At 40.3% G+C, this 25,592-nt stretch overlaps 3 pseudogenes; all 3 read right to left on the bottom strand.

Moving 5' to 3' along the window:
- Positions 1-20: 20 nt before the first annotated feature.
- Positions 21-17,134, bottom strand: LOC123400912 (annotated as a pseudogene).
- Positions 17,135-19,521: 2,387 nt separating this feature from the next.
- Positions 19,522-21,003, bottom strand: LOC123400896 (annotated as a pseudogene).
- A 2,897-nt stretch (positions 21,004-23,900) lies between these two features.
- LOC123400880 lies at positions 23,901-25,376 on the bottom strand (annotated as a pseudogene).
- Between the last annotated feature and the right edge of the window lie 216 nt (positions 25,377-25,592).

Below are 25,592 nucleotides of genomic sequence, written 5' to 3'. Positions count from 1 at the left end.
TTCTTTTGCAATATAACCTCTCAAATGTAACTAGGATAGAGACAAGGATTTTTGGATACTACAACTTTTCTAACAACAATTGATGTTTTCTCTTTTCCATTATTTGTATAAAAATATGGTTGGCCATTACCCTTCTCTTTCATGTTTTTTGTAATTCTGATGTACACTTGACCATATTTTAATTCACCTATTTCGTCCAAGCAACCAATAAGAACACGACCTTTAGGAACATGAATCTTACATCTAGTTGTCACTTGATAACGGGATCACATCATTAGGAGAATGATGTGATGGACAAGACCCAAACTATGAATGTAGCATGTGATCATGTTATTTCATTGCTATAGTTTTCTACATGTCAAGTATACATTCCTATGACCATGAGATCATGTAACTCACTGACACCGGAGGAATTCCTTGTGTGTATCAAATGTCGCAATGTAATTGGCTTACTATAAAGGTGCTCTACATGTATTTCTGAAGGTGTCCGTTGAGTTAGCATGGATCGAGACTGAGATTCGTCACTCCGTATGACGGAGAGGTATCTCGAGGACCACTCGATAATACAACATCACAAACAAGCCTTGCAAGCAATGTGGCTAAAGATTTAGTCACAAGATTTTTTTATTACGGAACGAGTAAAGAGACTTGCCGGTAACGAGATTGAAATAGGTATAGAGATACCAACGATCGAATCTCGGGCAAGTAACATACCGAAGGACAAAGGGAATGATATACAAGATTAATTGAATCCTTGACATAGAGGTTCAACTGATAAATATCTTCGTAGAATATGTAGGAGCCAATATGGACATCCAGGTCCCGCTATTGGTTATTGACTGGAGAGCGTCCCACGTCATGTTTGCATAGTTCTCGAACCCGTAGGGTCTGCACACTTAAGGTTCGGTGACGTTTCGATATTATTGAGTTATGTATGTTGGTGATCGAAAGTTGTTTGGAGTCCCAGATGAGATCCTGGATGTCATGAGGAGCTCCGGAATGGTCCGGAGGTAAAGATTGATATATAGGAAAGTTGCATTTGGCTTTCGCATAGATTTCGGGCATTACCGGTAAAGTACCGGGAGTGACGAATGGGTTCCAGGGTTTTACCGGGAGGGGCCACCCACCCGGGAGAGAACCTAATAGGCTCTTAGTAGGCTGGTGCAACCAGTCCAAGAGGGTATATTTCGGCCAAGTGCAAAATGAAAAAGGAAAAGGAAAAAAAAAAGGAGGTGGCCAAGTAGGAAGGGAGTCCTCCACCAAACCGAATTGGAGGAGGACTCTCCTTCCTTGGCTCGGCCAAGCCTTCCTCCTTTGAGTAGGAGGCAAGGCAGCCCTCCCTCCTATTCCTCCTATATATAGTGGAGGTTTTGAGGGCAAAATACACCAGAAAAGCCACGTGCTACACTGTCCTCCATAGAACGTCTCCCACGTCTAGATTAGTCCAGCATAGCTTGGCGAAGCCCTACTCGATTAGTTCACCACCACCACCACGCCGTCGTGCTGTTGGAGAACTCATCTACCTCTCCGCCCCTCTTGCTGGATCAAGAAGGCGGAGATCGTCATCAAGTTATACGTGTGCTGAATGCGGAGGTGTCATCCGTTTGATGCTAGATCAAGACGGAGTTCGTGGGACGGCTTTGCGATTTGGATCGCGAAGACATTCGACTACATCAACCGTGTTTCTTAACACTTCCCTCTTAGCGATCTACAAGGTATGTGGATCCGATCTCCACTCTCGAAGATGATCATAACCATGGATAGGTCTTGCGTCTGCATAGGATTTTTTTGTTTCCCATTCAACGTTCCCCAACAAAGGCATCATGAGCCAGGTCTATGTGTAGATGATATCTCGAGTAGAACACAAAAGAGTTTGTGGGCGTTGATGTTCAATTTCTGCCCTCCTTAGTCTTTTCTTGATTCGGCGGTATTGTTGGATGAAGCGACCCGGACCAATATTACTCGTACGCTGACGAGAGACCGGTTTCATCGACTAACATGCAACTTGATGTATAAAGATGACTGGCGGGTGTCTTTTTCTCCAACTTTAGTTGAATCGGCTTTGACCAAGGCAGTCCTTGGAGAAGGTTAAATAGCAACATGCATATCACCATTGTGGCTTTGCGTAAGTAAGATGCGATCATACTAGATACCCATAGCAGCCACGTAAAATTTGCAACAACAAATTAGAGGACGTCTAACTTGTTTTTGCAGGGTATGATGTGATGTGATATGGCCAAAGACATGATACGATATATTGGATGTATGAGATGATCATGTTGTAATAGTTAAACATCGACTTGCACTTCGATGCTACGGCAACTGGCAGGAGCCATAGGGTTGTCTTAAATTATTTTGCGCTTGGTGATGCTTTGCTTTATCGTTAGTGAGTTGCTTTAGTAGTAACAGCATAGTTAGCGCGACAACCTCGATGGAAGCACAATGATGGAGATCATGGTGTGGCGCCGGTGATGATGGAGATCATGTCGGTGCTTTGGTGATGGATATCAAGAAGCACAAGTTCATGGCCATGTCATGTCACTTATGATTTGCATGTGATATTAATCCTTTTATGCACCTTATTTTTCTTAGTACGACGGTAGCATTATAAGGTGATCCCTCACTAAAAATTTCAAGATAAAATTGTGTTCTCCCCGAGTGTGCACCCTTGCGACAGTTCGTCGTTTCGAGACACCACATGATGCTCAGGTGTGATAGACTCTATGTTCACATACAATGGGTACAAAACAGTTGCACACGCAGAACACTCGGGTTGTACTTGACGAGCCTAGCATGTACACACTTGGCCTCGGAACACAAGAGATCGAAAGGTCGATCATGAGTCATATAGTGGATATGGTCAACATGGAGATGTTCACCATTGAAGCTAACTGAACTCACGTGATGATCGAACTTGAGTTGGTGAATTTGGATCATGTGACACTCGAATGACTTGAGGGATGTCAATTTGAGTGGGAATTTATTAGTAATATGATTAGCTAGACTCAATTATCTTGAACATAGTCTAAGTAATCTTTGCAAAATTTTATGTTGTAGATCAATGGCTCGCGCAGTAGCAACCCTGAATTTTAATGTGTTGCTAGAGAAAGCTAAGTTGAAAGATGATGGAAGCAACTTTGTTGACTAGGCTTGTAATCTGAGGCTTATCCTCATGACTGCCCAAAAGCAATATGTTCTTGATGCACCGCTAGGTGATGAACCGCCCCAAACGGCGTTGCCAGAAGTTATGAACGTCTGGCAGACGCGCAAGGATGACTACTCATTAGTTCAATATGTAGTTCTGTATGGCTTAAACCGAGACATCAAAGATGTTTTGAATGTCATGGGCCATATGAGATGTTCCAGGAGTTGATCTTTATCTTTGATAAGAATGCCCAGATCAAGAGGTATGAGACCTCCAATAAGTTTTATGCTTGCAAAATGGAGGAGAACGCGGTTGTCAGTGAACATGTGCTCAGAATGTCTCGGTACTCTAACCGTCTGGCTGAGCTAGGAATTGCTCTCCCGCAGAGGCTATGACTGACAGAGTTCTTCAATCATTGCCACCTAGCTACAAAGGCTTTGTGTTGAACTATAACATGCAAGGGATGAATAAGTCACTCGCCGAGATTTTTGCGATGCTGAAAGTCGCTGAGTCAGAAATCCAGAAATAACATCAAGTGTTGATGGTCAATAAGATCACCAGTTTCAAGAAAAATGGCAAGGGAAAGAAGGGTAACTCCAAGAAGAGTGGCAAAGCAGTTGCCCCTCTGACAAAGAAGCTCAAGTCTAGACCCAAGCCGGAAACTGAGTGTTATCATTGCAAGGGGACTCGTCACTAGTAGTGGAACTCCCCCAAGTATCTGGCCGATAAGAAGGCGGCCAATGCCAAACAAGGTATATTTGATATACTTGTCAGTGTGTACCTCACTGATACGTCTCCAACGTATCTATAATTTTTTATGGTTTCATGCTATTATCTTGTCAAACTTTGGATGTTTTGTATGCCTTTTGTATATTTTTTGGGACTAACTTATTAACTCAGTGCCAAGTGCCAGTTCCTGTTTTTTCGTGTTTTTGACCCTTTCCAGAGGAGGATTTTAAACGGAGCCCAAACGGAATAAAACTTCCGAAAAGATTTTTTCCAAAACAGAAGATACGCAAAAAACTTGGGAACCAAGGCAGGGAGTCCCGGGGGAGGCCACAAGACCCCATGGCGCGGCCAGGGGGCCCTTGCCTCCCAGGCTTGTGGGCTCCCCGGGCCTCCCCTGCCCTAGCTCCTTCGCCTATAAATTCCCTTAAATCCCTAAAAAATCAGGAGAGCCACGAAAATACTTTTCCGCTGCCGCAAGCTTCTGTCCCCGCAAGATACCATCTAGGGCACGTTCTGGTGCCCTGTCGGAGGGGGGATTCGGATACGGAGGGCTTCTTCATCAACACCATGACCTCTTCGATGATGCGTGAGTAGTTCACCATAGACCTTCGGGTCCATAGCTAGTAGCTAGATGGCTTCTTCTCTCTCTTGGATCTTCAATACAAAGTTCTCCATGATCTTCATGGAGATCTATCCGATGTAATCTTCTTTGCGGTGTGTTTGTCGAGATCTGATGAATTGTGGATTTATGATCAGATTATCTATGAATGTTATTTGAGTTTCTTCTGATCTCTCTTATGCATGATTTCATATCCTTGTAATTCTCTTCAAGTTGGGGGTTTTGTTTGGCCAACTTGATCTATGGTTTTTTCAATGGGAGAAGTGCTTGGTTTTGGGTTCATACTGTGCGGTGACCTCACCCAGTGATAGAAGGGGTAGCGAGGCACACATCGTGTTGTTGCCATCAAGGGTAAAAAGATGGGGTTTTCATCATTGGTTTGAGTTTATCCCTCTACATCATGTCATCTTGCTTAAGGCATTACTCTGTTCGTCATGAACTCAATACACTAGATGCATGCTCGATAGCGGTCGATGTGTGGAGTAATTGTAGTAGATGCAGAAAGTATCGGTCTACTGGACGTGATGCCTATATGTATGATCATTGCCTTAGATATCGTCATGACTTTGCACGGTTCTATCAATTGCTCGACAGTAATTTGTTCACCCACCGTAATATTTGTTATTTTGAGAGAAGACTCTAGTGAACACTATGGCCCCCGGGTCTACTTCACACCATATTTTCAACCTTACTCTTTTACTTCGTTGCACTTTCCGCCTTCAGATCTCACTTTGCAATCAATCTTGAAGGGATTGACAACCCCTTTATAGCGTTGGGTGCAAGCTCTTTTGTGTTTGCGCATGTACTTTGGACTTGAAGCGATTCTCCTACTGGATTGATACCTTGGTTCTCAAACTGAGGGAAATACTTACTGCTCGTGTGCTGCATCACCATTTCCTCTTCAAGGGAAAAACCAACGCAAGCCAAGTCTCTATCAACGTGGCAATTTCTAGCGCTGTTGTTTGAGAAGTAAGAGAAGGATTTCTAGCACCGTTGCCGTGGAGGATCAAGTCAAGAACTCATCCAAGTAAGTGTCGCAAACTCATCTCTTGCATTTACTTTCTTTTGCCTCTCGTTTTCCTCTCCCCCACTTTGCCTTTTTCGTTTTCCTTTCCTTTGCTTGTGTGCTATGTGCCTTCAATATGCTTGCATCTTCGCTTGCTGAAAATCTAGTGATATGGATCCTCACCCACTTGCTAATCTCTTTAAGAGATCCACTTATGTGGAACCAATTGCTAGTGGGTTGAGTGCACTTGACTTTCTCTATGGAGTTTTGCTTGAGATGCATGAATCTGGAAATCGTGATGAAGCAATTTATGAAGTGATTCACAAGGGCTCCTTGAATGAAAAGCATGATTGCAATGGTTTCACTATAAATTCTATTAGTGACAATCATGCTAAAAATATGCAAAACCCTAAGCTTGGGGATGCTAGTTTTGCTATGTCCACTACTTGTTGCAATGATCGTGATTGGGGTAATGATTTTTCTTATAATCTTGAAAATTTGTTTAAGCCTCATGATGATTATGATATTTGCAATAATATTGAAAGTGGGTTTGGAGAAGTCATGACTTTAGTTGATGATAATCCCACTATTTTTCAAGATCGTCAACTTTGCATGCATGTGGATCATGACAAGAATATCCTTTGTGATAGCTATATTGTTGAATTTAATTATGATCCCACATGTAATTGCTATGAGAGAGGAAAATATTGTGGTAGAAACTTTCATGTTACCAAATTACCTCTCGTTATGTTGAGATTGCTATTGTCTCTTTCTTGTTCCTTGCATATGGTAATTATTGGTTGTCTTGACAATCTGTTTTCCTATAAAATGCCTATGCATAGGAAGTATGTTAGACTTAGATGTGATTTTCACATGCTTTATGATGCTCTTGTTGTGCTTCAATTCTTGTCTTTTGTGTGAGCATCATTGAAATCGTCAATGCCTAGCTAAGGGCGTTAAACAATAGCGCTTGTTGGGAGGCAACCCAATGAATTTATCCTTTTCTTTCTGTTTTGTTGCGTCCACACCATCATAATTCTGTTATGATAGTGTCTTTTGTGTTTATTTTTGTGTTTGAGCCAAGCAAAACCTTTATGACTAGTCTTGGTAATGGTTGTTTGATCTTGCTGGAAAAAGACAGAAACTTTTCTCTCACGAGATTATTTTTCATTTTTATTCAGAAAGATCTTTTGAGTTGATTCTTTCTTATGCTAGTTGATATGCCTTTTTCCCAAGCAGTCGTAATTTTTCAGAATTTTTGAGGTACCATAAATATACGAAGTATACACATTGCTACAGACTTGTCTATTTTTGACAGATTCTGTTTTTGTTGAGTTGGTTGCTTGTTTTGATGAAATTATGGATAGTGTCGGGGGGTAATAGCCATGGAAAAGTGAGAATACAGTAATCTAACACCAATATAAATAGAAATCAAGATTTCTACAGTACCTAAAGAGGTGGTAGTGTGTTTTCTTGTGCTAATGATATCACGAGTTTGTGTTTAAGTTTTGTGTTGTGAAGTTCTTAAGTTTTGAGTGATGTTCTCATGGACAAAGGGATAAAGAGTGGAAAGATCTCAAGCTTGGGGATTCCCAAGGCGTCCCAAGCCAAATTCAAGGACACCAAAAAGCTTAAGCTTGGGGATGCCCCGGGAAGGCATCCCCTCTTTCGTCTTCAATCCATCGGTAACACTACTTGGAGCTATATTTTTATTCACCACATGATATGTGTTTTGCTTGGAGCGTCTTGTATCGTAGGAGTCTTTTCTTTTTGTTGTGTCACAATCATCCTTGCTGCACACCCTTTGAGAGAGACATGCACTCATCGTGAATTTGCTAGAATGCTCATCGTGCTTCACTTATATCTTTTGAGCTAGATGATTTTGCTCTATGTGCTTCACTTAGATCTTTTAGAGCACGGCGGTGCGTGACTTGGTAGTTGGTTTGTGCTATGAAAGTAGTCCCAAAGGTGATAGGTACCCAAAGAGGAAACAAAAACCTCCATCTTCATGTGCGTTGAGTAGAAAGAGAAGTTTGATTCCTCTCAATTAGTTTTGAGACGTAGATCTGGTAATATTAAGAGTTATGTTAGTAGGGTGTTGTGATTCTAGAAATACTTGTGTTGAAGTTGGTGATTCCCGTAACATGCACGTATGGTGAACCGCTATGTTAGGAAGTCGAAGCATAATTGATCTATTGATTGTCATCCTTTGTGTTGCGGTCGGGATCACGCGATGGTTAACACCTACCAACCCTTCCTCTAGGAGTATGAGTTTAGCACTTTGTTTTGATTACTAATAAAAACTTTCGCAACAAGTATGTGAGTTCTTCATGACTAATGTGAGTCCATGGTATGGATTCACTTTCACCTTCCACCATTGCTATCCTCTCTAGTGCCGCACAATTTTCGTCGGTACACAAACCCACCATATGCCTTCCTCAAAACAGCCACCATACCTACCTACTATGGCATCTTCATAGCCATTCCGAGATATATTGCCATGCAACTCCCACCGTTCCGTCTCATGACTTGTGCCGTCACTCTCATGTTTCCATTGCATGATCGTAAGATAGCTAGCGAGATGTTTCAACGTCATACGCCAAGCTAGATCGCTGCACATCCCGGTACACTGTCTGAGGCATTTCCTATAGAGTCATCATCATTCTAAGCTTTGAGCTGTGAGTAAATAAAGGTGTGATGATCATCATTATTAGAGCATTGTCCCATGTGAGTAAAAAAGTCCAAAGAGACCAAATAAAAAAAATAGAAGAAAAAAAATGAGGCCAAAGAGCCCAAATAAAAAAAGAGAGAGAAAAAGAGAGAAGGGACAATGCTACTATCTTTTTCCACACTTGTGCTTCATAATAGCACCATGTTCTTCATGATTGAGAGCTTCTTGCTTTGTCACCACCATATACTAGTGGGAATCTTTATTATATAACTTGGCTTGTATATTCCAATGATGGGCTTCCTCACCCAGTGACAGAAGGGGTAGCGAGGCACGCATCGTGTTGTTGCCATCAAGGGTAAAAAGATGGGGTTTTCATCATTGGTTTGAGTTTATCCCTCTACATCATGTCATCTTGCTTAAGGCGTTACTCGGTTCGTCATGAACTCAATACACTAGATGCATGCTGGATAGCGGTCGATGTGTGGAGTAATAGTAGTAGATGCACAAAGTATCGGTCTACTTGTCTCGGACGTGATGCCTATATGTATGATCATTGCCTTAGATATCGTCATGACTTTGTGCGGTTCTATCAATTGCTCGATAGTAATTTGTTCACCCACCGTAATATTTGCTATTTTGAGAGAAGCCTCTAGTGAACACTATGGCCCCCGGGTCTACTTCACACCATATTTTCAGCCTTGCTCTTTTACTTCGTTGCACTTTCTGCCTTTTGATCTCACTTTGCAATCAATCTTGAAGGGATTGACAACCCCTTTATAGCGTTGGGTGCAAGCTCTTTTGTGTTTGCGCAGGTACTCTGGACTTGACGCAATTCTCCTACTGGATTGATACCTTGGTTCTCAAACTGAGGGAAATACTTACTGCTCCTGTGCTGCATCACCCTTTCCTCCTCAGGGGAAAAACCAACGCAAGCCAAGTCTCCATCAACGTGCCAATTTATGGCGCTGTTGTTTGAGAAGTAGCACTCACCAGCTCGCTTAGTAGTGCCTGGGTATTTGATACCGGTTATGATGCTCACATTTGCTACTCAAAACAGGAACTATGGAATAAACGAAGGCTGGCGAAGGACGAAGTGACGATGCGCGCGGGAAATGGTTCCAAGGTTGATGCGATCACTGTTGGCACGCTCTCACTTCAATTACCATCGGAATTAGGGATGAACTTAAATAATTTTTATTTAGTGCTTGGGTTGAGCATGAACATTATATCTGGATCTTGTTTATTGCGAAACGGTTACTCATTTAAGTCAGGGATAAATGATTGTTTTATTTGTATAAGTAATATCTTTTATCGTTATGCACCCAATGTGAGGGGTTTGTTCATGTCGAATCTCAATAGTAATGACACTCATATCCATAACATTGAGACCAAAAGATGTAGAGTTGATAATGATAGCGCCACTTTCTTGTGGCACTTCCGCTTAGGTCATATTGGTATAAAACGCATGAAGAAACTCCATGATAATGGACTTTTGGACTCACTTGATTTTGAATCACTTGACACATGTGAACCATGCCTCATGGGAAACATGACTAAGACTCCGTTCTCCGGAACAATGGAGCGTGCAAGTGACTTGTTGGAGATCATACAAACTTATGTGTGCGGACCAATGAGCATAGAGGCGCATGGTGGATATCTTTATTTTCTCACCTTCACAGATGATTTGAGTAGATATGGTTATATTTACTTGATAAAGCACAAGTCTGAAATGTTTGAAAAGTTCAAGCAATTTAGAGTGAAGTTGAAAATCATCGTAACAAGAAGATGAAATTCCTACAATCTGATCGAGGAGGTGAGTATCTGAGTTACGAGTTTGGTGCTCACTTAAGACAATGTGGAATTGTTTCACAGTTGACAACGCATGGAACACCACAGCGTAATGATGTGTCCGAACATCATAATCGTACTTTATTAGATATGGTGCGTTTTATGATGTCTCTTACCGATTTGCCATTATCATTTTGGGGCTATGCATTGGAGACAGCTACATTTAGTTTAAATAGGGCACCATCAAAATCTGTTGAGACGACACCATATAAACTGTGGTATGGCAAGAAGCCAAAGTTGTTGTTTTTTAAAGTTTGGGGATGTGATGCTTATGTTAAAAAGCTTCAGCCTGAGAAGCTAGAACCCAAAGCGGAAAAGTGTGTCTTCATAGGATACCCAAAAGAGACAGTTGGGTACACCTTCTATCTCAGATCTGAAGCCAAAGTGTTTGTCTCTAAAAACGAAGCATTTCTTGAGAAAGAGTTTCTCTCAAAAGAATTGAGTGGGAGGAAGATATAACTTGATGAGGTTGTAGAAACTTTGCTTCAACGAGATGGTGGCAATGGACAGAAAGAAGTTTCTGTCGAAGATACACCAGTTGAAGAGGAAGCTAATTATGATGATCATGAAACTTCATATCAAGTTGCTATCGAACCTCGTAGGTCTACAAGGGCCCGTGCTGCTCCTTAGTGGTATGGGAATCCTGTCTTATCAATCATGTTGTTAGACAACAATGAACCTACGAGTTACGGAGAAGCAATGGTGGGCCCAGATTCCAACAAATGCTTAGAGGCCATAAAATCCGAGATAGGATCTATGAATGAAAACAAAGTATGGACTTTGGAAGTATTACCTGAAGGGCGAAAGGCCATTCAAAACAAATGGATCTTTAAGAAGAAGACGGATGCGAAAGGTAATGTGACCATCTAAAAAACTTGACTTGTGGCAAAGGGTTTTTCACAAGTTCAAGGAGTTGACTATGATGAGACTTTCTCACTCGTAGCGATGGTTATGTCCGTGAGAATCATGTTAGTAATAGATGCATTTTCGATTATGAAATTTGGCAGATGGATGTCAAAATAGCGTTCCTTAACGGGTTTCTTAAGGAAGAGTTGTATATGATGCAACCGGAAGGTTTTGCCGATCCATAGAATGCTGCCAAAGTATGCAAACTCCAGCGATCCATTTGTGGACTGGTGCAAGCATCTCGGAGTTGGAATCAACGCTTTGATGAGGTGCTCAAGGGGTTTGGGTTTATACAAGTTTTTGGAGAAGCTTGTGTTTAGAAGAAAGTGAGTGGGAGCTCTATAGTGTTTCTAATATTATATGTGGATGACATATTGCTAATTGAGAACAATATCGAACTTTTGGAAAGCATAAAGGATTACTTGAATTAAAAAAATCAATGAAGCACCTCAGAGAAGCTGCTTACATATTAGGCATCAAGATCTATAGAGATAAATCTAGACGCCTAATATGTAAGTTGCTTCTCCCAGGTTCTTCATTGAAAAACTTTTATTCAAGTAATCCTTTACGCTTCCCAAAAGTTCTATATTGTTTCCAATTAGAAATGTGTCATCCACATATAATATTAGAGATAGATCTAGACGCCTAATAGGACTTTCAGAGAGCACATACCTTGATAAGATTTTGAAGAAGTTCAAAATGGAACAATCCAAGATAGGGTTCTTGCCTGTGCTACAAGGTATAAAGTTGAGTAAGACCCAATGCACAGTGACTGCAGAAGATAGATAAAAGATGAATGTCGTCCCCTATGCTTCATCCACACGGTCTATCATGTATACAATGTTGTGCACAATACCTGATGTCAGCCTTGCCATAAGTATGGCAGGAAGGTTTCAAAGTAATCCAGGAATGCAGCACTTGAGAGCGGTCAACAATATTCTGAAGTACCTGAAAAGGACTAAGGAAATGTTTCTCGTTTATGGAGGTGGCGAAGAGCTCGTCGTAAAGGGTTACATCGATGCAAGCTTCGACATTGATCCGGATGACTTTAAGTCACAAACCGGATACATATTTCTTCTCGATGGGTGTGCGGTAAGCTGGTGCAATTCCAAGAAGAGCATTGTAGCTGATTCTACATGTGAAGCAGAGTACATAGCTGCCTTAGAGGCGGCTAAAGATGGTGCCTGGATGAAGCATTTCATGACAAATCTTGGAGTTGTGCCAAGTGCACTGGATCCAATAAATTTGTTTTGTGACAACAGTGGTGCCATTACTCTAGCCAAGGAACCAAGGTTTCACAAGAGGACCAGACACATAAAGCGACACTTCAATGCCATCCGTGATTACATCAAGGAGGAGGACATAAATATTTGCAAAGTGCACCCGGATCTGAATGTTGCAAACCCGATGACTAAGCCTCTTCCACAAGCAAAACATGATGAACACCAGAACTGTATGGGTGTTAGATTCGTTACATTATAAATCACATAGTGATGTGAAGCTAGATTATTGACTCTAGTGCAAGTGGGAGATAGTTGGGAATATGCCCTAGAGGCAATAATAAAATAGTTATTCTTATATTTTCTATTTCAAGATAATCATTTATTATCCATGCTAGAATTGTATTGAATGGAAACACAAATACATGTGTGAATACATAGACAAAACACTATCCCTAGTAAGCCTCTAGTTGACTAGCTCGTTGATCAAAGATGGTTGAGGTTTCCTAGCCATAGACAAGTGTTTTTACTCGATAATAGGATCACATCATTAGGAGAATGATGTGATGGACAAGGCATGTGATCATGTTACTTTATTGCTACTGTTTTTTGCATGTCAAGTATACATTCCTATGACCATGAGATCATGTAACTCCCTGACACAGGAGGAATGCCTTGTGTGTATCAAACGTCGCAACGTAACTAGGTGACTATAAAGGTGATCTAAAGGTAGCTCCGAAGGTGTCCGTTGAGTTAGCATGGATCGAGATTGGGATTTGTCACTCCGTATGACTGGGAGGTATCTCGGGGCCCACTCGGTAATACAGCATCGCAAACAAGCCTTGCAAGCAATGTGACTAAAGTGTTAATCACGGGATTTTGTATTATGGAACGAGTAAAGAGACTTGCCGGTAAGGAGATTGAAATAGGTATAGAGAAACCGACAATCGAATCTCAGGCAAGTAACATACAGATGGACAAAGGGAATGATATACGGGATTAACTGAATCCTTGACATAGAGGTTCAGCCTATAAAGATCTTTGTATAATATGTAGGAGCCAATATGGCCCTCGAGGTCCCGCTATTAGTTATTGACCGGAGAGTGTCTGAGGTCATGTCTGCATAGTTCTCGAACCTGTAGGGTGTGCACACTTAAGGTTCGGTGACGTTTTGGTATTTTTGAGTTATGTATGTTCGTGACCAAAAGTTTTTCGGAGTCCCGGATGACATACTGAACGTCACGAGGAGCTCCGGAATGGTCTGGGGGTAAAGATTGATATATAGGAAAGTTGCATTTGGCTTCTGCAAAGATTTCGGGCATTACTCGTAAAGTATCGCGAGTGACGAATGGGTTCCGGAATTTTACCGGGAGGGGCTACCCACCCGGGAGAGAACCTAATAGGCCTAAAGGTGGTGCACCAGCTCTTAGTGGGCTGGTGAGGCCAGCCCAAGAGGGCCTATTTCGGCCAACTGCAAAAGGAAAAAAGGAAAAGGAAAAAAAGGAAGGAGGTGGCCAAGTAGGAAGGGAGTCCTCCACCAAACCGAATTGGAGGAGGACTCTCCTCCCTTAGCTCGGCTAAGCCTTCCTCCTTGGAGTAGGAGGCAAGGTAGCCCCCCTCCTATTCCTCCTATATATAGTGGAGGTTTTGAGGGAAACTACACCAGAAAAGCCACGTGTTGCCCTCTCCTCCAAAGATCGTGTCCCTCATCTAGATTAGTCCGACATAGCTTGGCGAAGCCCTGCTGGATTAGTTCACCACCACCACCACGCCGTTGTGCTTCCGGAGAACTCATCTACCTCTCCGCCCCTCTTGCTGGATCAAGAAGGCGGAGATCGTCATCAAGTTGTACGTGTGCTGAACACGAAGGTGCCATTCTTTTGGCGCTAGATCGGGACAGAGTTCGTGGGACGGCTTGCGATTTGGATCGTGAATACTTTCGACTAGATCAACCACAATTCTTAATGCTTCCCGCTTAGCGATCTACAAGGGTATGTGGATCCGATATCCCCACTCATAGATGATCATCACCATGGATAGGTCTTGCGTGTGCGTAGGAATTTTTTTGTTTCCCGTGCAACGTTCCCCAACAGTGGCATCATGAGCTAGCTCTATGCATAGATGATATCTCGAGTAGAACACAAAAGAGTTTGTGGGTGTTGATGTTCAATTTGTTGCCCTTCTTAGTTTTTTCTTGATTCGGCGGTATTGTTGGATGAAGCGGCCCGAACCAACATTACTGTTACGCTGACGAGAGACCGGTTTCATCGACTAACATGCAACTTGTTGCATAAAGATGACTCGCGGGTGTTTGTTTCTCCAACTTTAGTTGAATAGGATTTGACCAAGGCGGTCCTTGGAGAAGTTTAAATAGCAAGTTGCATATCACCGTTGTGTCTTTGCGTAAGTAAGATGCGATCATACTAGATACCCATAGCAGCCACGTAAAATTTGGAATAACAAATTAAAGGACGTCTAACTTATTTTTGCAGGGTATGATGTGATGTGATATGGCCAAAGACATGATATGATATATTGAATGTATGAGATGGTCATGTTGTAATAGTTAAACATCGACTTGCACGTCGATGCTACGGCAACCGGCAGGAGCCATAGGGTTGTCTTTAATTATTTTGTGCTTGGTGATGCTTTGCGGAGATCGTCATCAAGCTTTACGTGTGCTGACCGTGGAGGTGTCGTCCGTTCGGCGCTAGATCGGGACGGAGTTCGTGGGACGACTTCCGATTTGGATCGCGAAGACGTTCGACTACATCAACCGCGTTTATTAACGCTTCCCGATTAGCGATCTACAAGGGTATGTGGATCTGATCTCCCATCTCATGGATGATCATCACCGTGGATAGGTCTTGCGTGTGCGTAGGGAAATTTTTGTTTCCCATGCAATGTTCCCCAACACACGTAACACTCTAAACTTGGTTCATAACCTTGCAGTAACATTTTAATGTTGTCTTCATTTTGGCACTATCAATTTCCCCATGAACAGAGAGATTGGCTTCTGTGTTCTTAGGAATTTTAGCTAATTCATGCATGTCATCTTGTTGCGTCAACTCAAATATCCGATCTCTTATTCCCGAAGTTGAAAGGAGAGATATAATTTCATGATTGATATAGCATGACTGGGCTTTGGTCCAACTTGTAATGTTAAATATTGTGCTTTTAGATTCAAATTTGTTCATGCCAGGCCACATAGAGAAATATTAACAAACGAACTAGGGTCGACAACAACAACTCCTTTGTAGCCACCATATCTTATTTGAAAAGCTGAAGGAGGGCTAGTAATGACTAATCCAATTTGGTTAGCCATTTTTTGGCACATATATAAACATATTCCAATACCATTAGAAAATATGTATTTAGTGCCATGACATGTGACTTCAATATCTCGAACCTCTTCCACACCCTGTGGTAGGATTTCAACTGTTACATCTAGTTCTTATGTCAGCCAACCTATTATCTTGACGTGCCTTAAGAATCATAAACATGTAGGGCTCTAAACTTGGTTCATAACCTGGAGTAACATTTTTTATGTTGTTTCCGTTTCAGTGCTATCAATTTTTCGAGAACAGAGAGAGCAACTTCTATGTTCGTCGGCATTTTAGGTATTATTGCATGTCATCTTTTTACATCAACTCAAATGTCTCACCTCTTATTCCCAAAGTCGAAAGGAAAGAGATAATTCCACGATTCATATAGCATGGTTGGGCTTTGCTCCAATTTGTAATGTTAAACATTGTTCCCTTAGATTCAAATTTCTTAATGTTGGCCACTAAGAAAGAGTAAGGAAGGAACAGGTCGACAACAACGACTCCTTTGTAGCCACCATATCTTATTTGAAAATCTAAAAGAGGATTAGTACGGTCTAATCCAATTTGGTGAGCCATTTCTTTGGCAAATCTCCAAATACCATCAGAAAATATCTATAATCTCTTGCAAATCCTGTGGTAGGATTTCAATTGTTTGTTTGGAGAAACTCAATAGGTGGCCCATTCTAGCCACACACTTGGATAATGAACAAATTATTCAAAGTGGCCCATCCACTTTCTTATATCCTCGGCCTATAGGGAATCATTAGAAGCAAACATCCAAATAGAACTTCCACTAAGTTGACTTGCTGAGAAGGCCATTATTCATACTTCTTTGGACCAATGGAAAATCCTTCTTTTGGGTTGGATAAATTGCGATAATATAGGCCAATTTTCAAGGGTTGAGAAATAATCCTCATCCAGTTCTTGCAGAGATGGCATCTGGAAAAAGCTTACTCCAGTCTTCGTCAACAAAAGTGATTCTACCAAAGTCAGAAGCATACTTTTGGTGATGGTTAACCACATAATTTCAAAGTTCTTCCTTAGGTCCCAAGAAGTATATTTTGGATGGAGTAATGTGATTTTCTAACACGTCATTAATTTTCCTTCAACTTTAGTCCTACTGGAGAACAAAGTCTTGTGGCTCCTTTTTCCTGTTATAAGCCTCCTGCTAGATGAAGTGCAAAGGTCCATAACACATAAACTCTTTCTTGCTCATTTTCTCAAAAAGCCTACTTGAAATATGAAGTGGAATTTCTTCAAGAGCTTTAAGCAAACTAGGATTAACATGTTCGGCAGCTATCTTCCCCGTGTGAGAAAAACAATTCAGATGAAAAATAACTTCAAATGGCACTGAGCAGCCTCTCTGGCAGTCAACGAGGGGAACTGACGATGGGCCAATAGATTCAATTAATGATATGACAAATTCTTGCAATTCACAATTCTCGTGAGAAAGGTAAATTTTCGAAATTAAATGTCACTGGTGCACCTTCATCAAGTATGATGGTGAGAGTTGAACAGTTCCTCAAAAAGTGGTTATGTGTAAAATCTAGTGCTCATACTCACGTAAACTTTGCATCCTTCGTCCATGCATGAAAGCAGTCATACGAGAACCTTGAATAAATTGCATGCCCGGAAATTGTAGTGCAAATTCTTGGAGCATACATGAGCAAAAACAAACATTAAATTTGGATAAAGGTTTCCTATCACCCGGTGGTAGTTACCACCACTTGAGTTTTGTTTGTTGTATGTAGTATCTATCAAATCAAAGAGTATATACGCGTAGTATGTACTCCATCCATTACTAAATATAAGTCTTTTAAGACATTTCACTACGAACTACATACGGATGTATGTAGACATATTTTAGAGTGTAGATTCACTCATTTTGCTTTGTATGTAGTCTGTAGTGAAATCTCTTAAAAGACTTATATTTAGAAATGGAGCGAGTAGTATATAAGAGTGTTTACAGAGTATATATAGTACTTTTTTGGTAGTATGTCTCGTATTTTGAGTATGCTCCATTTTACATACAAATATATACGTATTTCACAAATATAATAAAAATTATGGGCCAATTTGCAATTTTTTCATGTAACTCACATTGAAGTATCTTATATATAGTATATCAACATATTTCCAATGAGAAAGTAGTATATTACCACCACATGATAGTATATGAGACATGTGGGGTAGCTACCCCTAGGTGGTAGGATGTATTTTTTTACCATCCTTAGAATTATTGGATGATTTATAAGAGTGTTGCACCTACCAACCAATAGTCTAAGAAGTATGAGAGTCGGTATATTTAGAAAAGTATCGGTGATGTTTATTCATGATATAAGCTTCAAATCCTGATCACTCTAATTAGAAACCACCAACTGAGATATGTATAGGTGCGGACATAAAAATAGGAGAGCTATCCTTCTTACTTTATGGGCTCTAGTGCATAATTGCAAACCAAACTAGTGATAGTTCCGTCCAGTTTGCTGACTTCAGAATTTGCCAATTTTTAGCTCATGCAAGTATTAAGATAGGAAGGTCATCCAGAGTTTCCTCTTTTAGAGTTCAATCAAGATGTTCCCACATTTTTCATACTGGATATAGCATCTAGCTGTAACATTTGCCAGTATATAAATATTTAGGTCTCTCAAATGCCAGCCCCTAAACGAAGACTGTAAATGTCCCTTTTTGCATGTACGTGGTGGGACATGATGCCAGAGCGAGCCATCCAATCCTTAATAAAAAAATCCCTAATTATTCGGTTGAGAGGAGAGATGTTTGAGGGGCATGCATGTGGTGGATATGTGTATGTGGTGTGTGGTTCGGAGGAGAGAGAGAAAATAGAGGACCACGTGGGGTTTTTTCCTTGGTCAAGTGGATGTTTCGACACCCCAAAGCTCCCGAAGTAGGTTTCGGTTTGCGGAAAAAAGGATGTCCGGATCGCTCCGCAGACCTATAAATTAAGGAACACGTTGCATTACAAAAGTTAACAAAAGTGGTCCAGACATTATAAACCATACATATACCAGTTTTGAGGGTCTCCTTTGGAGATGCCCTTAACAAACTACTACCACTTGCGCACATCATCTGTTTTTACACTAAATGCCCCTGCCCCAAAAATTAGTCCAACATCTGCATGGAAAGAAAAGGAAGGCACATCCAATCCATTAACCCAACACGACATAATTTTGTAAATTGTTGGTAACAAAAGCAAGTCTTAGTCGTATGAGTAAAGATTCTGAAAACCCATTAACTAAATCTAATTATGTCAAAAAATAAGCGACCACTATATAGTTAGGATATCACTTAGTGAAAAAATCTTTATGTGTTAGGCTCTCAATAAGTGAATATACCCTAACAAAAAATAGTTTTGTTTTACTAAAGTTTGAGAACAAACAAATGCAAATATATACCTTGCCCCTTTCTTGGTTGAAACAATAGGTTGAGTTGTCGAGCTCTTTCCCTTGTGCAACTTACCAAGCTAAGTTTTTTTTCTCTTCGAATTTTTGGATTGAACTTCCTTTTTCTTCAGTTGTGCAGCTCCAACAATTCATCTCTTTTCTGCACATTTGGTTCAACATTTTCTTGGTCATGACTTGGTCCATTCATAACACTTGCAGATGCCTTGACCACCATATGCTACCCCAAACAACCAAGCCTCCTCTCAACTTTTTAATATCATGCCAACTTGAGGCATCCCCTTATGATATTGTGTGTGTGCACACTAGCCAATTTATCTGCAATTGCAAAGATATATAATTAGTTGACCAGATTGCACGCCACCAACTAGTATTGTAGATGCAAATTTGAAAGAATTACCACTAGTGACAAAATTACGACAACTTGCACAACCATGTATTTTACTTCTGAATATCTGATGTGTGAACAGAACATGCACAACCATGTATTTAATATGGTGTGTGTGATGTGAACTAGTGAGAGAATTACTACAACTTGCACTTGAAAGAATTATATATGTGTGATCTGAACTTGTGAATACTATATAATGTATGGCACAACTCTGTTCCCAACTCTATACTATATTTTGTACTTAACTTACAAAGTGCCTCATACCTAATTCTAAACTTTTAGGTGAAGTCGATCGCGCACGCATGTTTTTTGCAATTCTGATGTACACTTGACGATACTTCAGTTCGCCTGTTTTTTCTAAACAACCAATAAGAACACGACCTTTCGAAACATGAATCTTACATCTAGCTCTTATGTGAGTGAGCCTATTATCTTGATATGCCTTATGAATCATCAATATTTATATCTCTAAACTTGGTTCATAACCTTGCATTAACATTTTTTATGTTATCTTTGTTTTGGCACTACTAATTTTCCCTAGAATAGTTCGTCACCATTTCCGCTAACTCATGCATGTCATCTTGTCGCATCGACTCAAATATCTCATCTCTTATTCCCAAAGTCGAAAGGAGAGAGATAATTCCACTATTCATATAGCATGGCCGAGATTTGCTCCAATTTGTATCATTAAACATTGTGCTCTTAAATTTGAATTTCGTCATTATAGGCCATGGAGAAAAGATTACGAAAGGAATCAGGTTCGAGAAGAACAACTCCTTTGTAGCCACCATACCTTATTTGAAAAGTTGAAGGAGTGTTAGTATGGTCTAATACAATTCGGTGAGTTTGGAAAACCTCTTAGACATCATCCAAATACCATCTGACAAGTATGTATTTAGTGCCATCAGTTGCGACTTCAATATCTTGAATCTCTTCCACTTCTAGTGGTAGGATTTCAAAAAAAATTTCTGTAGGAGCTCAACAGCTGGCCCATTCTAGACGCACACTTAGATATTGAACGGATTTCTTCAAAGTGGCCCATCCACTTTCTTATATCATCGGCCTTTAGGGAAAATTAGAAGCAAACATCCAAACAGAACTTCCACCAAGTTGACTTGCTGAAAAGGCTAGTAATTCATATTTGTTTTGACCAATGGAAAATCCATCATTCGGGATGGATAAAATGCGATAATGCAGGCAAGTTTTCAACAATTTGGTAAAGAACCCTCGTTCAGTTCTAGCTGAGTTGGCATATGTAAAAAGCTTACTACAGTCTTCGGCAACGAAAGTAATTCTAGCAAAGTTTGAAGCATACTTTATATGATGCTTAACCACATAATTTGAAACTTGTTCTTGAGGTCCCAATCAGTATATTTTATATAAACTGGTATTTCTTCAAGAGCTTTAAACAGATCACGATTAACATGTTTGGCAACTATATTCCCCATTTGAACAAGAGAATTGAGACTAAAAATAACTTTAAAAGGCAATAAGCAACCACTCGGGAAGTCAACAAATTCCATTAATGATATGACCAATTCCCCCGATTATCCTGACAAAGGTAAGTTATCAAAAATAAATGACACTGGTGCACCTTCATCAAGTATGAGGGAGAGAGTTAAACACTTCCCGAAAGAGTGGTTAGGTATGAAATCTAGTGCTAGCGGTCGTCTAAGAACCTTGAATAAACTTGAGTCCCAAAAATTGTAGTTTAAATTCTTGGTGCATACTTAAGCTAAAACAAAAAAATAAATTGACATTACTAGCTTCAGAGTTATAGAAAGAATTATAAAAGTGTTGCACCTAACCAACTAATAGTCCAATTAGTATGACAATCAGTAAATTTAGAGAAGTATGAGATGTGTATTTATGATATGCTTCAAATCTGTATCACTCTACGTAGAAACCACCAACTGACATATGTATAGGAGTGGAAATAAAAGTAGCAGAGCTATCCATCTTACTTTCTAGGGTCTAGTGCATAGTTGCAAGCCAAACCATTCATACTTCACTCCAGTTTCTTGACTTGAGAATTTGCCAAAAAAAATGCTCACGCAAGTAGTGAGGAAGTACATCTAGAACTTCTTGTTTCAAAGTCCAACCAAGATGTTCCCACATGTGACATACTGGATACCACCAGATGGATATCACATATTGTTGTAACATTTGGCAATATATAAATATTAGGGATCTCAAATGCCAGCCCCTAAACGGGCACTACAAATGTCCTTTTTTTCACCTGGACGTGGTTCGTGGACATGATGTGGTAGGGGGCCATCCGATCGTTAGTCACAGAAAATCCTTATTTTTCTTGTTGAGAGGAGAGATAGGACAGGGGATCCATGCATGTGGTGAATATGTGTGTGTCATGTGCTGTTGGAAGGAGAGATGAGAGAAAGAAAAGATAGGGGGACCATGTGGGGGATTTTCCTTGGTCAAGTGGATGTTCGTACACCCAAAAGCTTCCCAAGTAGGCTCGGGTTTGTGGTAAAAAGGATGTCCCGACCGGTCCGCGGACCGATAAGGGTCCCCATTTGATTACGAAAGTTAATAAAAGTGGTTTGGGCACTACAATCCGTACATATACCAGAGTTTTGAGCATCTCCTTTGGAGATGTCGTCAACAAACTACTTGCACTCGTGCACATCATCTTTTTTTGCACTAAATTCCCCTGCCTAAAAAATGTCCACCACATGCACATCCAATCCATTAACCCAACATGCCATAGTTTCATAAATAATTGTTTAACAAAAGCAAGACTCATATTTGTATGAGTCAAGATTCTGAAAACCCATTAAGTAAATCTAATTATGTCTAAAAACAAGTGACCATTGTGATATAGTGAAACAAGGTTTATGTGTTTAGGCTCTAAATATATCATAACAAAAAATAATCAAATTTTACTAAAGCTGGATAACAAAAAATGGAAATTCAGTTATCCCTCTACTCACATTTCACGAATTCGAGTAGCTAACCATACCACCGAGTTAAATCAAGGTATGCACACAATGCATATCAAACCTAATGTGTGCCTCACTTTGCTTCCAATATTATCATATGTGACATGTAAATACAGTTAATATTTGGGCCTTTCTACCTATCCAGGTAACCCCAACGTCTGATTAATATTATGCAAAAATGTAGAAATAGAAGAATTAGAGCAACACGGTAAGCACTCCAGCAATATGTTGTTGGCCCCATCAAAGTTGCAATTGTAGCACTTCCTTATGTCTTGAAATAACACCTCAATCTTGTGCCTTTGGGAATAAAGATTCAGGTACATATATATGTGTCGCTTCCTCAGGAAGACCTCTACCCAGGCTGTCCCAAAAATTAGTTGCCTCGAATTTGCGCTCGGTGATGCGGTTGCCTACAAGAAGGCATGCATCGGCTGCGTGGAGAGAAATGTTGGACATGCGGGGAAGAGCTCTGGCGGGGCAGGGGAGATGGAGAGGAGGGGTGGAGGAAGAGGGGTAGGCAATCGGAGTAGGCGAGTTTGGCAGCGAGGGTTGCAGTGGAAGTGGAATCAAACTGAAGAGTGCCATTATCTCTACTTAGCTAGCTGCGTCGGGCCGCGGGTCTGGCAGACGTACGCTTCTCCAATAATGGCAACGATGGAATTGAACAAGGCTACAAGCTCCCTACTCATGGTGGAGGACGTGATATTAGAGACTCTTAAAGTGGCCAAGGAGGCGGGCGCCAACACCGTCGTTTCCATCACTAAGGAACTATGAGGAGCCGAGTAAATCTCTCAATGGCAATGTATCTTTCATACACCACTTTTGGGATTCTCTTGCTACCATCATTCTCCAGTTCAATTTGGGGTTGTGGATGATGATTTTTCTTTTTTTACTGGCAATGAAAGTTCAACTAATTATTTTATTAATGAGTGACAACATTTTTTTGTTATCTCCATATTAGAATATATATATACCTTTGCCCCTTTCTTGGTTGAAACAAGAGGTTCACTTGCCTTGCTCTTTACCTAGTGCAACTTATCAAGCTAAATTTTCTTTCTCTTAGAATTTTTGGATTGAACTTCATTTTTTTTGAGTTGTGCAGCTTCAGCAAGTCATATCTATGCTGCATGTTTGGGTCAGGGTTTTCTGGGTCATGACTTGGTCAATTCTTAGCACCTGTAGATGCATTGACCAACATATGCTACCCAAAATGGCCAAGCCTCCCCTCGACTTTGGGATATCATGCCAACTTGAGTCATCCCTTGTCATATTGTGTGTGCATGTGCGTGCACCAACCAATTTATGTGGCATTGCCAAGGCATATAATCAGTTCAACAGAATACACAACACCAACTAATATTGTAGATGCAAATTTGAAAGAATTGCCACTAGTGAAAAATTACTACAAGTTGCACAACCATATACTATACTTCTAAATGTCTGGTGTGTGATCCGAACTTGCACAACCATGTGTTTAATCTGTTGTGTGTGATATGAACTAGTGAAAGAATTACTACATGTTGCACATGAAAGAAATCAAAGAATTATATTTCTGTGATCTGAACTTGCGAATATCTAGTTGCATACTAATAATGTATGGCACAACTGTGTTCCAAACTATGTATTGTATATTGTACTTAAATTACAAACTGCCTCATCCCTAACTCTGAGAATTTAGGTGCAACTCCTTGCGCACGCGTGTTTTTTTTGTAATTGTTATGGACGATTGATGATACTTTAATTCGCCAATTTCATCCAGACAAGCAATAAGAACACAACCTTTCACAACATGAATCTTACATCTAATTCTTATGTGAGTTAGCTATTATTTTGACGGGCCTTAAGAGTCATCAATAGGTAAGCCTCTAAACTTGGTTCATAACCTTGGAATAATATTTTTGATGATGTCACTGTTTTGGCAGTACCAATTTTCCCCAGAATAGAGAGAGCAGCTTCTCTGTTTGTCAGTATTTCAGTTAATTGATACTCTCTCCGTCCGGTATTACTTGTCTCACAAATGTATAAAAATAGATGTATCTAGAACTAAAATACATCTAGATACATCCATCCCTATGACTAGTATTTTTGGATGGAGGGAGTACATGTCATCTTCTTGCATCAACTCGAATACCTCATCTCTTATTCCCAAAGTCAAAAGGAGAGAGATAATTTCACGATTCATATAGCATGGCTGGGCTTTGTTCCAATTTGTAATGGTATAAATTGTGAACTTAAATTCAAATTTCTTCATGCTCGGCCACAAAGAAAAAATACGAAATGAGTTAGGGTCGACAACAAATAACTCCTTTGTAGCCATCATACCTTATCTAAAAAGTAAAGGAGGGTTCATACGGTCTACTCCAATTCGGTGAGCCATTTTTTTTTGGCAAATCTCTGAGACATCTTCCCAATACCATCAGAACATATGTATTTAGTGCCATGAGTTGTGACTTCAATATCTAGAATCTCTTGCATAGCGTATGGTAGGATTTCAATTGTTTGTCCGGAGGAGCTCAAAAGCAGGCCCATTCTAGCCACACACTTAGATATTGAACGAATCTATTCAAAGTGTCTCATACACTTTCTTGTATCCTTGGACTTTAGGGAATCATTACAAGCAAACGTCCAAATAGAAGTTCCACGAAGTTGACTTGCTGAAAAGGCCAGGAATTCAGACTTCTTTGGACCAATGTAAAATGCTTCTTTCAGGATGGCCAGTTTTCAAGGGTTGAGAAAAGAACCCTTGTCCAGTTCTAGGAGAGATAGCATTTAAAAAAAGCTTACTCTAGTCTTTATCAAAAAAGTAACTCTAGTAAAGTGAGAAGAATACCTTTTATGATGTTTAACCACATAATTTCAAAATTCGTCCTCAAGTCCCAAGCAGTATATTTTGGATGGAATAATGTGAATTTTGGAACACATCATTAAATTTCCTTCAACTTTAGTCCTACTAGACAAGAAGTCTTGCGGCTCCTTTTCCTCCTATGATCCTCCTGCTAGATGAAGTGCAAAGGTTGATAGCATGTAAACTCTAACTTGATCATTTTCTTGAAAATCCCCATTAAAATATGAGTTGGTATTTCTTCAAGAGCTTTAAGACATCAGGATTAACATGTTTGGCAACTATGTTCCCCATGTGAACAAGGGAATTGAGACAAAAAACAACTTCAATAGGTACTGAGCACACACTCAAGCCGGCAACAAGGGGAACCAACGACGGGCCAACAGATTCCAATAATGATATGAAATTCCCCCATTTCTCCTAACAAAGGTAAGTTGTCGAAATTAAATGACGCTCGTGTACCGTCATCAAGTATGAAGGTGCATACATGAGCTAAAACAAACATTAAAT

The sequence above is a fragment of the Hordeum vulgare genome, chromosome 1H (genome assembly GCF_904849725.1).
Source record: "Hordeum vulgare subsp. vulgare chromosome 1H, MorexV3_pseudomolecules_assembly, whole genome shotgun sequence".
Taxonomy (NCBI): Eukaryota; Viridiplantae; Streptophyta; class Magnoliopsida; order Poales; family Poaceae; genus Hordeum; species Hordeum vulgare.
Note: the sequence above shows the minus strand (reverse complement) of the source record. Positions and strands in the feature narration are given on the sequence as shown.